Genomic DNA, 15,943 nt, shown 5'->3' with positions numbered 1-15,943 from the left:
TTATACCAACTATATATGTTGGGATAAGTGAATCCAGATAGCAGAAAGGTATTTTGGTTGAACTTGCTTTGTAGTATAGGGATCGGATCTGAGCTCTATCCTTAACATAAAATGGTTTGTCTTTAAATGGTTGACTTACTCTACATGGTGTAAGTATGATTGATTATGAGATAACGACACACTTTAGATTTAGTTCTCACGGGTTTCTGAAGGTTATTGACTGCTGTTCAATACTTTTCAGTCCAGTCCTTGTACCTGACACTTTTTCAGAATATTTTTTGCTTGAGCCACTTAATACTGACTTAATACTTCAGTATTCAAACATAAAAAGGCATCAAACTCAAGTCAAGCTGTTTATCATTTGGTCTCATTGCTTTAGTTAAATCAACAAAAGGCCAAAGATAAAGTCTGACAAGCATAAAATGCTGTATTTGCACTAACAAAGAGCTATTAGCTGAAAGTGTGGCATATCATAGCATGGTGTGTGGTGTCCTTAAAAAATCTGAAGAAAGTGGACAGTGGGGAAAAGAAGCAATGTGAGGCCTAACTTATCCACAGCAGATGAACAGTATCTGAAAGTTAAGACCTTAAGAAATAAGAAAAAAATCCAGCAGATACAAAATAGTTTTAGTGGAAGGGTTGCTGTCAAGGATGATCTGATATTGTCGTGTTGGTGTTGTTCCCAGATCATCATGAAAATGTTGTTCCAGGTTCAACATTGCAAGTGACCAATCCCATTGTTGTGACGTTATTCTTTTGCGCGCCAAGCCATTCGTGCATTTATGAAATTCCAATGTTGCAAGGACAATATCAGTTCTGCTTACCGTTTATTAAAGGGTCAGGGTTAGGGTCCGTTGATCGGCGGAAAGAGGCGGTTTCTCGCAGCTTAAGTACATGTACCCCAGTGAGTTTACACAACTCAGTAACGCACTACAACATTGTTATTGTTAATTGTGATTCATCATTACTCTGTTAATCACTGAGTTGATCAAAAGTAAATCAATAATAAAAGATAAATACTATAAATATAAGAATAAAACCCAAAGAGTATACTTAACACCCCTACTGGTTAGGAAGGAACAAGCCCCGCCTTCCCCTGCTCTGTACCGTCATGTGCTCAGACACAGAGAGAGACGGAGGTGCATGAGACCATCGCTGATTTTCACCGCCAAGCTTTTTGCTGGAAAAGAACTATTAACTTGATAAATTGAGCAAATATCCAAAAATAATCTACCATAGTTTATGGTTTATTTCTGATTTCTGATAGAAATGTGTACCTTGATGAATAAGCTGATTGTGATTTAAAGATTGCATTCATGATTAAGATGCACTGTATAGACTATAGTTAGAAATTAGAATTAATGTTTTGTGCTTGTTTTGTTATAGCACTTGCATTATTTACACATGGCCATGTATATCATTAGAGTGTGAACTGAATTAGTAATAGTCCTGTTGTTTACAGGCTAGGTTTTTTTATGGGATCGTGAGACCTGGATTTCTTCCTGACGAGGAAGATGGCGAGCCTTTCCCTTTGAACCGAACCACAGCCATTCCGAGTTGGCCCAGAAGGGCAGGTTGCTCTTCTCTCACGAACAATTACAACAGTGCGGTAGGACGAAATCGCACCAATCACAGACTTTTGACCTATTGGATTTGACTTGACTGAACACTGACCATTAAGCCGGCAAGACTGACATATCTGAGCTCAGATAGGATTCTGATTGTTATTATTATTGCTGTCACTGTATTTTATTTTATGTTTTCATTTCTGTTCATGAAATGCTGTTAAATTGTTGCTAAATAGTTTAATACAATTCATAGCAACTTTACCTGTGGCTCCAGTCATTCTTCTCCACGCAACTCACTTTATCCCTCCTACGAATCTAGCTATTGGCCCAATCTCTCCATCTTACTTTAACTTTCCCTACCCTATCCTGTACTTGGCTACAGAAAGTGGCGAGCCAGCCAGGAGGGTTTGCAGAGTTGTTAGTCCACCCAAAATTTAATAAAACATTTAAGAGTGCCTGGAGCTTCACAGTGACTTGTTTTTTTCTACTGGTACTTTTACGTGTCCTAACAATGGAAGTTGTGAAAACAGAGAATGTTAAAGTTCAAAATGCTGTCTTGGTCAGTGGTTTAACTAACACAGACATTGATAAAGACATAATTGAGTTCTTAGAAGCTTTCGGTCCTGTCAGTAGGCAGATTAAGTTACCAACTGGTGGTCAGATTATTGTGGAGTTTCAACATGAGGCTACTGCTAAAGAACTAGAGAAAAGATATTTGCCTTATGACAGACCTTGCACTTTGAAACCAGAAGTTGTCTATCACATTCAAGACCTAGCCAGTGCGTATAGCATTGAAACCAGCGCATCAGCTACTGTAACTTACCTGTCACAGCTTAAAGATGTGGCAGCACGAAGCAACCGATCCTTTAAAGACCTTTTGATGGATGAACTAGCTAAAATTGGGGAATCATTGGGAAGGGATGCCCACACAGTTGAGCCTTCCACTGAACATGAGCCAGTGCCCCACAGTGATGAGGCTCTACCTTCTCCCTCTTTAACACCCAATAGCAATCATGTAAGTGCCTTGAGTACTCACCCACCGGCAGAAGCTGAGAAACAAACCCCTCAGATTCCCACTAACCTTCTAAGCACGCCTGAAGTGCAGCGGGTTATTGTAGAGCACATTGTTAAAAGCAGTGAAGTCGTTCCCTCACCAAACTCGCAATACAGACTGAAACCTTTTTCAGGAAGAGTTCCACATCCTCCTTTCGAAACTGACTATGACACTTGGCGCAGCAGCGTAGAGTTTTGCTTGACTGATCCCTCGCTCACCGAAACTCAAGTTGTGCGAAAGATTGTTGAAAGTCTTTCACCCCCTGCAGCGGACCTGGTGAAAGCTCTTGGTCCAAAAGCAAACCCCAAAACTTACCTTGAACATCTTGATTCTGCCTATGCAACTGTAGAAGACGGTGACGAACTCTTTGCTCGCTTTTTAAACACCAATCAAAATGGAGGTGAAAAACCCTCACATTACCTGCAAAGATTGCACACAGTGTTAAACCTAGTCATAAAAAGAGACGGAATTGCTTCTAGTGACATCAATAAACAGCTCCTGAGACAGTTTTGTAGAGGGTGTTGGGACAGCTCATTGATTGCAAACCTTCAACTTGAACAAAAGAAAGACGACCCACCTCATTTTGCAGAGCTACTCCTCCAACTACGCACTGAGGAGGACAAACAAGCAAGTAAAGCAACCCGCATGAAACAACATTTGGGGATCCAAAAGACTCGTGTTTATTCTAACATGCAAACCACACGCCCTCAAGGTAGGAACGATTATGAGCATGAAATGGACAGCAATTCGTCTGACCTCCAGAAGCAAATTGCTGACCTCAGGTCTCAAATCGCACAGCTCAGAGCGGACAAAACAGAGAAAAGATCGCAGAAACTTCAAAAGGAAGCAAAAAGGAACACAAGTACCAAAACTCAGAACAAGCTGGAACAGATACCACAAATTGCTGCAGTGTCAACCAAACCTGGATACTGTTTCAAGTGTGGAGAAGATGGTCATATCGCTTCCAGCTGTAGTAATGATCCCAACCCAGCATTAGTAGCAGCTAAAAGGAATGCCCTCAGACAAAAGCAACGAGAATGGGAAAGATCCAGACCAGTTGATGAGTCCTTTAATTTAAACTAGAAGGAGCCCCTGTCGCGGGACAGATGGGTGCTAAATCTGAACCAAGTCCCACTAAGAAGAAGACAACAAAAGCCCAATGTGAAACAGCTAATGTTCACTCAGTGCCTAAACTTCCCAAAAGACTTGTGGGTAGAAAATGCACAGCCAGAGTTGTTATCAACGGCGTTGAATGTAGTTGCTTGCTCGACTCAGGCTCTCAAGTAACCACTATTGCCAAATCCTTCTATCAAGAACACTTACCTGATCATCCTATAAAACCCATCAGTGATCTCCTAGAGGTCGAAGGTGCGAATGGTCAGACAGTCCCTTACTTGGGATACATTGAGACGAGTATCATGTTCCCAAAAGATCTCGATCAGTCAGAGCTTGAACTATCTACTCTTGCCTTAGTTGTCCCTGACATTCGCTCAAACTCAGACACACCTTTACTAATTGGTACAAATACACTTGACCCCTTATATGAGCATCTTTGTGAGAGCACCTTACCTGACTTTAAGGTACTCCCTTATGGATACCAACAAGTGCTAAAGACATTAGCATCCAGAAAAAGACAAACTGACAGTGGCAAGATCGGCTTGGTAAAACTTCAAAGTAGAACCCAAGAAGTCCTTCCTGCAAATCAAAAGCTACTAGTGGAAGGCTTTATGCATGCTAGCCACGCTAAGCCTGAACAGTGTGCACTTATTGAACAGCCCACTACCAGCTCCCTACCTGGTGGTGTGTTTGTAGATTGTTGTCTTATATCTCTGCCAAAGCACGGACCTTATAAAGTTCCTGTGTTGCTGAGAAACGAGACTAACCATGACATTACATTGCCCACCAACTGTGTAATTGCTGAGTTAGTTGCCCCTGACTGTGTCATGCCATGTCCTGAGCCTGAGAAAGGTGACCAAAAGGTGTCTGCAACGTGTAACTCTCAGCAGCAGACTTCAACCTCAAGACCCCCTCTCAGTTTCGACTTTGGTGAATCACCACTATCTGAAGAGTGGAAAGAGAAGATAGCTGAAAAGCTAAATACCTTCTCTGATGTTTTCTCACACAATGATCTTGATTTTGGGCATGCCACACATATAAAACATCACATCAACTTAAAAGACGGAACCCCCTTCAAACAGAGATCTCGCCCGATTCATCCCCATGATTACGAGGCAGTTAAAAAGCACTTACAAGCCCTCTTAGATGCAGGCATAATCAGAGAATCTGAATCTCCATTCTCATCACCGATAGTCGTGGTCCGCAAAAAGAATGGTGATGTGCGGTTATGCATTGATTTTAGGAAGCTTAACTTGCAGACCATCCGCGATGCCTATGCCCTGCCAAACTTAGAGGAATCATTTTCTGCTCTTGCAGGATCTCAGTGGTTCTCTGTGATGGACCTTAAGTCAGGGTACTATCAAATCGAGATGTGTGAAGAAGATAAGCCAAAGACAGCCTTCGTGTGCCCCTTCGGCTTCTACGAATTTAATCGTATGCCCCAGGGAATAACAAATGCCCCAAGCACTTTCCAAAGGCTTATGGAAAAGTGTATGAAAGACATCAATCTGAAAGAAGTGTTAGTCTTTTTGGATGATTTGATAGTCTTTTCCAGTTCCCTTGAAGATCATGAGACCCGACTCATTCATGTTCTTGAGCGACTCAGAGAGTACGGGCTGAAACTCTCGCCCGACAAATGTCGTTTCTTCCAAACATCAGTCCGTTATCTAGGCCACATTGTATCTAGAGACGGCGTAAAGACTGACCCCGAAAAAACTGAAGCACTCAAGACCTGGCCGAGACCCCAAACCTTAAAAGAACTCCAATCGTTTCTTGGTTTTACCGGTTATTACCGGAGATTTGTCAAAGATTACTCAAAAATTGTCAAGCCCCTCACCTCCCTCACAGCTGGCTATCCGAGATGAAAGCATTGTAAAAACCCACCCAGTGATCCAAAGTATCTTAACCCCAAAGAACCCTTTGGTGATCGTTGGGGACCAGAGTGCCAGAAATCGTTTCAAACTATTATTGAAAAACTCACCACCTCACCAGTCCTTGGGTATGCCGATGCAAAGCTACCTTACCTGGTACACACAGATGCCAGTACAACCGGACTTGGGGCAGCTCTTTATCAAGTGCAGAATGGAACCACACAGGTTATAGCCTATGCAAGTCGTGGTCTATCCCGTAGTGAAGCTAGATACCCCGCCCACAAGTTAGAATTTCTAGCTTTAAAGTGGGCCATAACTGACAAGTTTCATGACTATTTATATGGGAATACATTCACAGTTATCACCGACAATAACCCATTGACTTACCTTCTGACCACAGCAAAGCTTGATGCCACGAGTTATCGTTGGTTGGCTGCATTGTCCACCTATAACTTTGACATTAAGTACAGAGCTGGGAGACAAAATCTTGATGCAGATGGACTATCTAGGAAACCACATGACAAACCTGAAGACGATCCAGTTTTTATTGAGGAATGTCAACGCATTGACAAGTTCAGATCCCATCTCTTGTCCTCAGTCAAAGATGTCGAGCTCCAACTTCAATCTGATACTGTGATGGCAACCTGTCAAAGACATATGGCCTTGGACCAGACTGAACCCTCTTGTGCTCTAGTCCAGTCACTTGCCATGTCTGCAGTTGCCATTCCAGACATGTTTCAAGAAGAAGGCAGTGATAACAATCTCCTAGCCTTACCCAGATACACCCATACTGATCTTGTCAACCTGCAGAGAAAAGATCCAGCTATTAGTAAAGTCATCAAGCTGCTGGCAGCTGACTCACGTCCACCAGCCAATACTAAGTCTGAGTCTCACGATGTTCTCTTACTTTTAAGGGAGTGGAAACGTCTTGACCTCCAAAATGACTTACTGTACCGGAAACGCCAGTTGGGGCCAGAGACTTTGTTGCAGTTAGTCCTTCCTGATTCCTTACGCCCTACAGTTATGCTCAGTCTTCATGACAACATGGGGCATTTAGGGGTCGAACGCACACTGGAACTCATTTGGTCACGTTTCTACTGGCCAAAAATGGCAATTGATGTCGAAAAGAAAGTGAAAGCTTGCGAGAGATGTGTCCGTAGAAAAGCCCTGCCAGATAAGGCTGCTCCTCTGGTAAATATTAAAACTTCCAGGCCCATGGAGCTAGTCTGCATGGACTTCCTCTCAATAGAACCAGACAGTAAAAATACTAAAGATGTCCTAGTGATCACAGATCATTTTACAAAGTATGCTGTGTCCATTCCAACCAAAGACCAGAAAGCCACCACCGTTGCAAAGAACTTATGGGATAACTTCCTAGTTCATTATGGCTTTCCAGAGCGACTTCATAGCGATCAAGGGAGAGACTTTGAATCGCGTACAATCAAAGAACTGTGCTCTCTGCTCGGGATCCGCAAAGTCCGAACAAGTCCTTATCATCCTCGTGGCAACCTTGTTGAGCGATACAATCGCACGTTACTCAGTATGCTTGGTACCTTGAAAGACACTGAGAAACATCACTGGCGTGACTTCGTAAAACCACTTACTCACGCTTATAACTGTACAAAAAATGATGTAACAGGCTATTCTCCTTATGAGTTAATGTTTGGTAGACAGCCTCGCTTGCCCATTGATATTGCCTTTGGCCTGCTACAGCCAAACAAGCCACAGTTGACTCACTCTCAATACGTCAAGCAGTTGAAAAGCTACCTTGAACAGAGCTACGAAATAGCCATCAAAAACTCCCAGAAAGTAGCTGACAAAAACAAGAAACAGTTTGACAAAATCATCCGTGAATCCACACTACATGTGGGAGACCGAGTCTTGGTTCGAAATCTCTGCCTGAGAGAGAAGCACAAATTAGCGGACAAATGGGAGCAAACGGTATATATCATCACCAAACAAATGGAAAACTTACCAGTATATACTGTAAAACCAGAAAACGGAGATGGACCCAACAGAACACTCCACAGAGATCTGTTACTTCCCTGTGGATTTCTCTCACCAACAGAGTATGAACCAGAGCGAGTCACAAAAACTAACAGACCACGTACAAGACAAAGTTCAGCTTTGGAAGTTGACTCCGACCAAACACTTGAGGAAGAGGAAGATGAGTTTTATTACCCTGAACCTCCACAAGTGAAAGACAGACATTTCTACCAAGTATGTGCCATGCCGCCAACACAAGGATTCAAACAAAACAAATATTCTGTAAATGATAACGAACAACCTAACACATTACCGGACATGACAGTCTCACCTGAAAAGGAAACTGAGAACGAAACTGAAACATACTTACCTGAGCAGGAAACTGAGAACGAAACTGAAACATACTTACCTGAAGGTGAAATTGGAAGTTCAACTGACACCAACTTACCTCAAATGGACAGTGAAACAGCCCTACCTCAGACAGAACGTGAAAGTGAAGCAAACTTACCACCAAGTGAAAGTGACACAAGCCTACAAAACAACACACCAAGTGAGTCTGAAACAGACACTCGAAAAGACAAAAATGTTTTGTTGACCAGTTTGTCAGATTCACCGTTGTCAGAGAACCCAACTCATCAACTTTCACCTGAAAGACAAGTTGAAAACGATGATGAACCTGAGACCTTGCAAACAGAAACACAGATCAGAAGATCTGAAAGAATTTGCCAACCGTCCCAAAGACTCACTTATCCTCAGCTAGGTAACCCACTAGTAACAGTGGTTAAATCACTCTTTCAAGGATTGAACAAAGCTTTCATCGACTCCCTTGCTCATGATGTTGACTATTCCACTAGAGCCATGCACGGGGACGTGCATGAGATTTAAGGAGGGAGGATGTACCCCAGTGAGTTTACACAACTCAGTAACGCACTACAACATTGTTATTGTTAATTGTGATTCATCATTACTCTGTTAATCACTGAGTTGATCAAAAGTAAATCAATAATAAAAGATAAATACTATAAATATAAGAATAAAACCCAAAGAGTATACTTAACACCCCTACTGGTTAGGAAGGAACAAGCCCCGCCTTCCCCTGCTCTGTACCGTCATGTGCTCAGACACAGAGAGAGACGGAGGTGCATGAGACCATCGCTGATTTTCACCGCCAAGCTTTTTGCTGGAAAAGAACTATTAACTTGATAAATTGAGCAAATATCCATACCGGAGATCTGCATGGACCTTGGAGAAACAGACCTGATTTGTTGTGAACATTTTGGACCTTGAAACCATCGCGGTGAGTCAGAAGCTGTTAAGCTAACCTTGAAGCTAAAAAGCTAACAAGAAGTTAACGGGGAATATAATGGCCCAATTTCAATGTTGTAGATCTGCACGGGAGCGGATGAAGTGGACAAGATCCTCTCTGAGAGTTGAACATTAGAAGTGTGCTGGTGAGTTTAACTGGGACTGGGCGAATCAGGCTAATTGAAAAGCTAACTAGCCTGGTGCTTATAGCTGTAGCTGTAGCTGACCACGTTTTCACTGTGGGAGAACACACGGGGTTTCCCACGGAGTTCAGCCATTCTGAGCACTCAGCTTGTGTGCTGATGATATTCTAGTATTACTTGTTGAATATTAAATGCACTAAAATAAGATGATGGAATAAGTTAATTTTGATCTTAAAGGTCATGAATCTACTTTATTTTTGTTACATTTGATGCTCGAGCGGCACTGGATAGATGTCCGTGTGTATTCTTACTGTGCTGATACGTTACCACATACTGTAAAACTACAGCCTGTGGGTTTTTGTATATTCTTTTGGTAATTTTATTCTGTACATTGAGTGTAAATAATATATTGCTTCATTGCTATGCAGTGTAAAGCAATGCTCCTGTAATTCAGTTAAAGGGCAATACTGTAAAAAAATAATCTACCATAGTTTATGGTTTATTTCTGATTTCTGATAGAAATGTGTACCTTGATGAATAAGCTGATTGTGATTTAAAGATTGCATTCATGATTAAGATGCACTGTATAGACTATAGTTAGAAATTAGAATTAATGTTTTGTGCTTGTTTTGTTATAGCACTTGCATTATTTACACATGGCCATGTATATCATTAGAGTGTGAACTGAATTAGTAATAGTCCTGTTGTTTACAGGCTAGGTTTTTTTATGGGATCGTGAGACCTGGATTTCTTCCTGACGAGGAAGATGGCGAGCCTTTCCCTTTGAACCGAACCACAGCCATTCCGAGTTGGCCCAGAAGGGCAGGTTGCTCTTCTCTCACGAACAATTACAACAGTGCGGTAGGACGAAATCGCACCAATCACAGACTTTTGACCTATTGGATTTGACTTGACTGAACACTGACCATTAAGCCGGCAAGACTGACATATCTGAGCTCAGATAGGATTCTGATTGTTATTATTATTGCTGTCACTGTATTTTATTTTATGTTTTCATTTCTGTTCATGAAATGCTGTTAAATTGTTGCTAAATAGTTTAATACAATTCATAGCAACTTTACCTGTGGCTCCAGTCATTCTTCTCCACGCAACTCACTTTATCCCTCCTACGAATCTAGCTATTGGCCCAATCTCTCCATCTTACTTTAACTTTCCCTACCCTATCCTGTACTTGGCTACATACAGTTTTTTGTTTTACAGCGGTTTTTCCCGAAGTCGAAAAAGTATGACGTCACAACATTCTGATTGGTCACTTGCAATGTTAATCCTGGAACAACATTTAGTATGATGATCTGGGAACAACACCAACACGACGATATCAGATTGTGCGGCTGTCAAGGAGCCATTCTTAAGGATGGGAAATGCAGAGAAAGGGGTGAGGTATGCTGAACTACACAAGAACTGGAATGAAAGATCAGAGAAAAACAAAGGTCTGGGAAGATTAATCTAAAAATTGAAATGTTTTGTTTCAAATCTTCAATATGTAAGTAGGAGGACAGGAGAGGGGTATAGCAGTGAGACTGCACAGCCATCTGTAAAACACAGTCGAGGCTGTGTTATGGTTTGGGGCTGAATTTCAGTCAGTAATGTTGGAGATCTTGTTAAAATTAATAAAATGCAGAAAAGCACCATCAGATTTTGATTCACCATTGAGTACTCTTTGAAAACCATCTAATTGGCAACAGCTTCATTTTTCAGAATGACAATGCTCCAGCACACACTGCCAGTGCAGTAATAACATTCATGGATAGAAAAAACACACAATGAATCCCTATCAGTCCCGGATTGGCCTCCCCAGAGCCGGACTCAACATTATTGAAGCTATGTAGATCATGTTGACAGAGAACAGAACAAAAGGCAGCCAACATCCAAAGAAGAGCTTTGAATGTTCTCGAAGAAGCCTGGAGAACGCTCCCTGAAGTCTACTTAAAGAAACAAGAAGAAAGCTGCCTGAGAGAGTTCAAGCTATGAGGGTTTTTACCTTATATATGCATGTTTGCATGCGTCTTTATAATTCACTGCACCTGTTTCCTAGCTAAATGTAAAGAAAAGATAAATTGCTCAAGACTTTTCCACAGTACTGTATACTTAGCATATAAATAAGTAAATAAAATTTCTCAGTTCCAACAGTTGATATGTCGATTTTGCATTAAATTCAAGTGAACACAACAAACTATTTGCAAATTGTGGATTCCTGGACATAGACCCGTATCATCCTCTGCATCAGCATGGCCCCTGTAGACTTTGTATGCTGTATGCTTTCAATCCCCGCTAGACTTTTACCCCATCACATAGCTGCTTACAGCAGATTATGTTGCAGTAAATCCATAGTCCTGTCCTTCACACCTGCTCAGGTTACTCACTTTATTCAGTTTTCTTTGTGCTTCTTGGTTCTTATTTATGACACGACATTCACATGGTCTCATTTCCTACATAACCAGTTGTTGGGCTGAGAGCCAAGTTAGGAGGCAGGAGGCAGCAGTCTTCCGTTTTTTGCCCAGCAAAGAGTGTGGCAGAGTAGCACACCGATCTATTAATATTGAATCAAGCAGGAAATAGAATCTGCTCACCCACTGTTCTCCATCTGGGGTCAGGAGATTAGTAGGAGCCAGGAGGAAAAGAACACGCGCAAACTCACGCACGCACACACTTACCCTATTGAGAATCACAAGCCTTTTCAAGAGCTGGTGTGGGATTCCCTTATGAGTTGGCACGGGAGTCATTCATTGCTATGGTCTTGCAAGAAGGAAGAATCAAGAATTTGTCTGATCTCTAACCACATCTGTGTAGTGCACCATTATTTATTCGTCTGGCTTACTGAAGGGAAAATGTACCATTTCTCCTATACAATTCTGTTCTGTCTATCCCAAGTTCAGTCCCTGAGATGAAAGCACGTGGAAATTAATTTGACCATTTGGGGGTTGTGGCTTAGCAATTTTACAGCTGTGGTTTCCCTCCTTTTCTACTGATACACTCCACTGCTCTGATGAATTATTTTCAGACTTGCAAACAAGAACATATCAGAGCCTTGACTGACTATTTAGTCATGTTAACAGAAATACACGTGCTGGTGAAAATGCAATCCTACTCCCTGCTTCTTAATTGCCTTCTATTAGCAGTGAAACCATCCGGTTACAGATATTTAAGTCTTCTCTCCACAGTGCAGACTGTTTCTGTCGTGCATAAGCTCACATGTTTGCCTAACCAAGGAGCTTTTATTTTATTCTTCTAACAATAAAGTTTTTTTTTTTTTTACAACATAGTACCTTAGATCGGCTTGTATTTCAGTTTTTCTCAGTTACTTTGGCATGTTTCTTGCTCAGCTCTGATTGTGCATTCCCCAAAAGATGCAGCCATAGTCTAGCAGCAGAAGGCTTCAACTCATCCAGAATAATTTATTCAGGTTTCACAATCTCACAACTAAATGACAGCAGCAACCTGGCCAGGGTGTACCCCGCCTTTTGTCCTATGACAGCTGGATGAGGCTCCAGTACTCCTGCAAACCTAAATTAGATAGACAATTGAGGAAGTAGATGGAACTAAAGGGAATTTTCCTTGATATCTTCCTAAAACCAGGAGCCCTCACCTGGCTTCATCAGGTGAGGGCCTCCAGCTCGCACTGGAACGGTTCGCAGCCGAGTGTGAAGCAGCGGGAATGAGGATCAGCACCTCCAAATCTGAGGCCATGGTTCTCAGCCGGAAAAGGGTGTAGTGCCCACACCGGGTCGGGGATGAGTTCCTGCCCCAAGTGGAGGAGTTCAAGTATCTCGGGGTCTTGTTCGCGAGTGATGGGAGAAGGGAGCCGGAGATCGACAGACGGATTGGGGCTGCAGCTGCAGTAATGCAGACGCTGCACCGGTCCGTCGTGGTGAAGAGGGAGCTGAGTGTAAAAGCGAAGCTCTCAATTTACCGGTCGATCTACGTCCCTACCCTCACCTATGGCCACGAGCTGTGGGTAGTGACCGAAAGAACGAGATCGCGGATACAAGCGGCAGAAATGAGCTTTCTCCGAAGGGTGGCTGGCCTCTCCCTTAGAGATAGGGTGAGAAGTTCGGCCATCCGGGAGGGGCTCAGAGTAGAGCCGCTGCTGCTCCACATCGAAAGGAGCCAGCTGAGGTGGTTCGGGCATCTGACAAGGATGCCCCCTGGGCGCCTCCTGGGTGAGGTGTTCCAGGCATGTCCCACCGGGATGAGGCCCCGCGGCAGACCCAGGACACGCTGGAGAGATTATATCTCTCGGCTGGCCTGGGAACGCCTTGGTGTTCCCCCAGATAAGATGGAGGAGGTAGCTGGGGAGAGGGAGGTCTGGGCCTCTTTGCTGCCCCCGCGACCCAGCCTCGGATAAAGCGGAGGAAGATGGATGGATGGATCTTCCTAAAACTGGGCGGATCTGCAAGTATGCCTTGGCCATCCAGTCATACGGGTTTTATGTTGCGGTAATTATGGTAATTATGTTGCAAAGTTTACAGGTAAATGTGACCCACTGCAGTTTACAAACCTAATAACGCATGCTCCTGTTGCAACCTCGAACAGTCGGTATCCACAACGTAATCTATCTCTCTCTCTCTCCTTTTTTGCCTTAATTGTCAGCTATGCACATGACCAAATGTACTATGCAAATGCAATGCTATTAACAGAAGTATTTTTTGTTTTAGATATGTCAAAAAGTATCAATTTGAATGAATTAATTGTGGAACAGGATTATTAACATCCTTTCTATGTCTGTTTTCATCACAAATCTGAGTTAAAATAATACACGACTACAGCCAAAGTGAACGGTGGGCAAAATTAATACTTCAGTGTTCTGTCATGTGAATCATCGGACCACTTCCTTATTTGCTGATTTGCTGACAGATATCTTACATTTACTACAGCAGCATTTCTTTATCATTTTGAAAAAATGACATGTACTGTTGAACTTGCACTTAAGATGTGGTTAAGCATCTTTATGGTGACAGAAATAGTTTCACTGGTTCCGCTCACTTAAGACCAAACTATTAAAAATAACAACCTGCAATTTTTACTGGCCTTTATCACCATCAAAATGAATAAGGATCTGTAATTAATCTAAATTAATTAATTAATTATTAATTTGGATGTGGACAAATATATCAACAAAGGACTGAGTATTGGCTAGATAAATTATGGAAAAAAATCACACACAATTTCATAATAATACAAAATAAAGAACGTAGAACAATTTTAAACATGAAAGTCTTTGTCACAAAAATTGAAGCAAATACTGTTTTCATCCAAATTTCATGCTGACACACTAAAGCAGAAATGTCAGTAGATAGCCTGAACAGAACACGATTCTTGTGTCTCCAGATGCAACTGACTGAGAAAAGTTTTCTTTTAGTTTTTGAGATATTCATATTCAAACCTCAAATTTTCAAGAGAGGAACAAAATGCTGTGGGTATGGGTTTTGATGGACCATAAAAAAAAAAAAAGATCATGTCTAAGGAATTTATTCTGGAAATTAATTATTCAGACGTTAAAATTTATATCACACTGCGATTAATTCAGTGTTTGGTGTAATATGTTTAACTTTTGGCTCCTGTCACAGTTCAAATCAATTTGGAAACATCCCTATTAAAGTATAACCTAGATCTCAGAGTGCTTATAAATAGTTTTATCTCTCACAGAAGTTTAAATCAATTGTAAGAGTAACACTGTAAAAGTTTTACGGTCTTAAGCGCATGTTTATGTGTATGGGGTCAATTTGGCATAATAAAAAGGAATTGTTATGGCGACATACTCACACAAATACAGAAACAATATCCCGATGGAGGACATAATTTTGTGAATGAATAGATTATTAATGTATCACTTACAGAACTGTTCTTGGCTTTTTAAAGTTGTGTAACACATAGGGGGAAAAATCTGATTAATGCATCTGAGTTTTATAAACTTAAATTAAAGGTAGAAAGAAACATCACCTTTTCAGCTGCTGCCGTCAAGTCCTTTAGCCAGAGTATTAAAACTAGACAAGAACTAAGAACTAAGAACAGATGAATCACGGAGGTATTCCCCCCCGCCCCCCAAAAAAAGGACCATATTGATTTGGAGACTTCCTTTTTAGGTCACCGTAAACAGTAGTTAATCAGTAACCGAATTAACGGGAAGAATAAGACTCTAGAAATCCAATAAAATACTGGCAGTACATTGTGGCTGGGCTCTGTACCCAGCTGTTAATTAATTACAAGGTTGGAATTCATTATTTCATACAATACAGTAAAATAATGTTTGGGGACTGGATGAAGCAGGAACTGATAAAAACAGAGGGAGATATTTGGTGCGACCTTTGTACTAGATGTTAACAAACATGGCACAAGCATGTTTAAATAAGATTGTGACATATATTTCATGGAATTTGGATCCTTTGTACAATTATAAACAGCAGGATTTAATGAACAAGAAGCCATAAAACAGTAACTGTGAGTTATTTTAAGGTTTTATATTTGAGGACATAAAATAAATCTTGTCCTTAACAGGTTTTAAAATGAAATAACTACAACCTGAGATGATCTACAGTGCATAAAATATTCAATTTTATCATTAAAATAAAGCCAAAGTACTGCTAATCAAAATACACTTGATTTATTAATCAACAGCAAGTGTGAAAAGCAAAGGTTCTTTTTAGTTTGCTGGCCCGGAGCATTCAGGTGTGTCTTGATAATGAGGAAGGCCATCAGCTCCAAGGTTAGATCGTGCAATATTCAGACAAATTGCCAAAAACCCAAGAGCTACATCTCAGTCTCTGCAGGCCTCGGTTAGCATGTTAAATGTTAGAGCTCATGACAGTACATTAAGAGAAAGACAGAACAAGTACAGGTTGCTTAGAGAAAGTCTCTTCTCTCTAAAAAGAACCTGGCAGC

General features: G+C 41.4%; 1 protein-coding gene across 1 annotated transcript in view; it reads right to left on the bottom strand.

The window, feature by feature from the left end:
* st3gal3b (ST3 beta-galactoside alpha-2,3-sialyltransferase 3b) overlaps positions 1-15,098 on the bottom strand; it is a 73,274-nt gene extending 58,176 nt beyond the window's left edge. Inside the window, exon 1 of the mRNA XM_085139638.1 lies at positions 15,005-15,098. The gene's annotated coding sequence lies outside the window, so the exon portion shown is untranslated. The remainder of the gene's footprint in view (positions 1-15,004) is intronic.
* Positions 15,099-15,943: the final 845 nt, after the last annotated feature.

Source organism: Neolamprologus multifasciatus, chromosome 18, assembly GCF_963576455.1.
Source record: "Neolamprologus multifasciatus chromosome 18, fNeoMul1.2, whole genome shotgun sequence".
Lineage (NCBI taxonomy): Eukaryota > Metazoa > Chordata > Actinopteri > Cichliformes > Cichlidae > Neolamprologus > Neolamprologus multifasciatus.
This window is presented reverse-complemented; position numbering and strand designations above follow the sequence as displayed.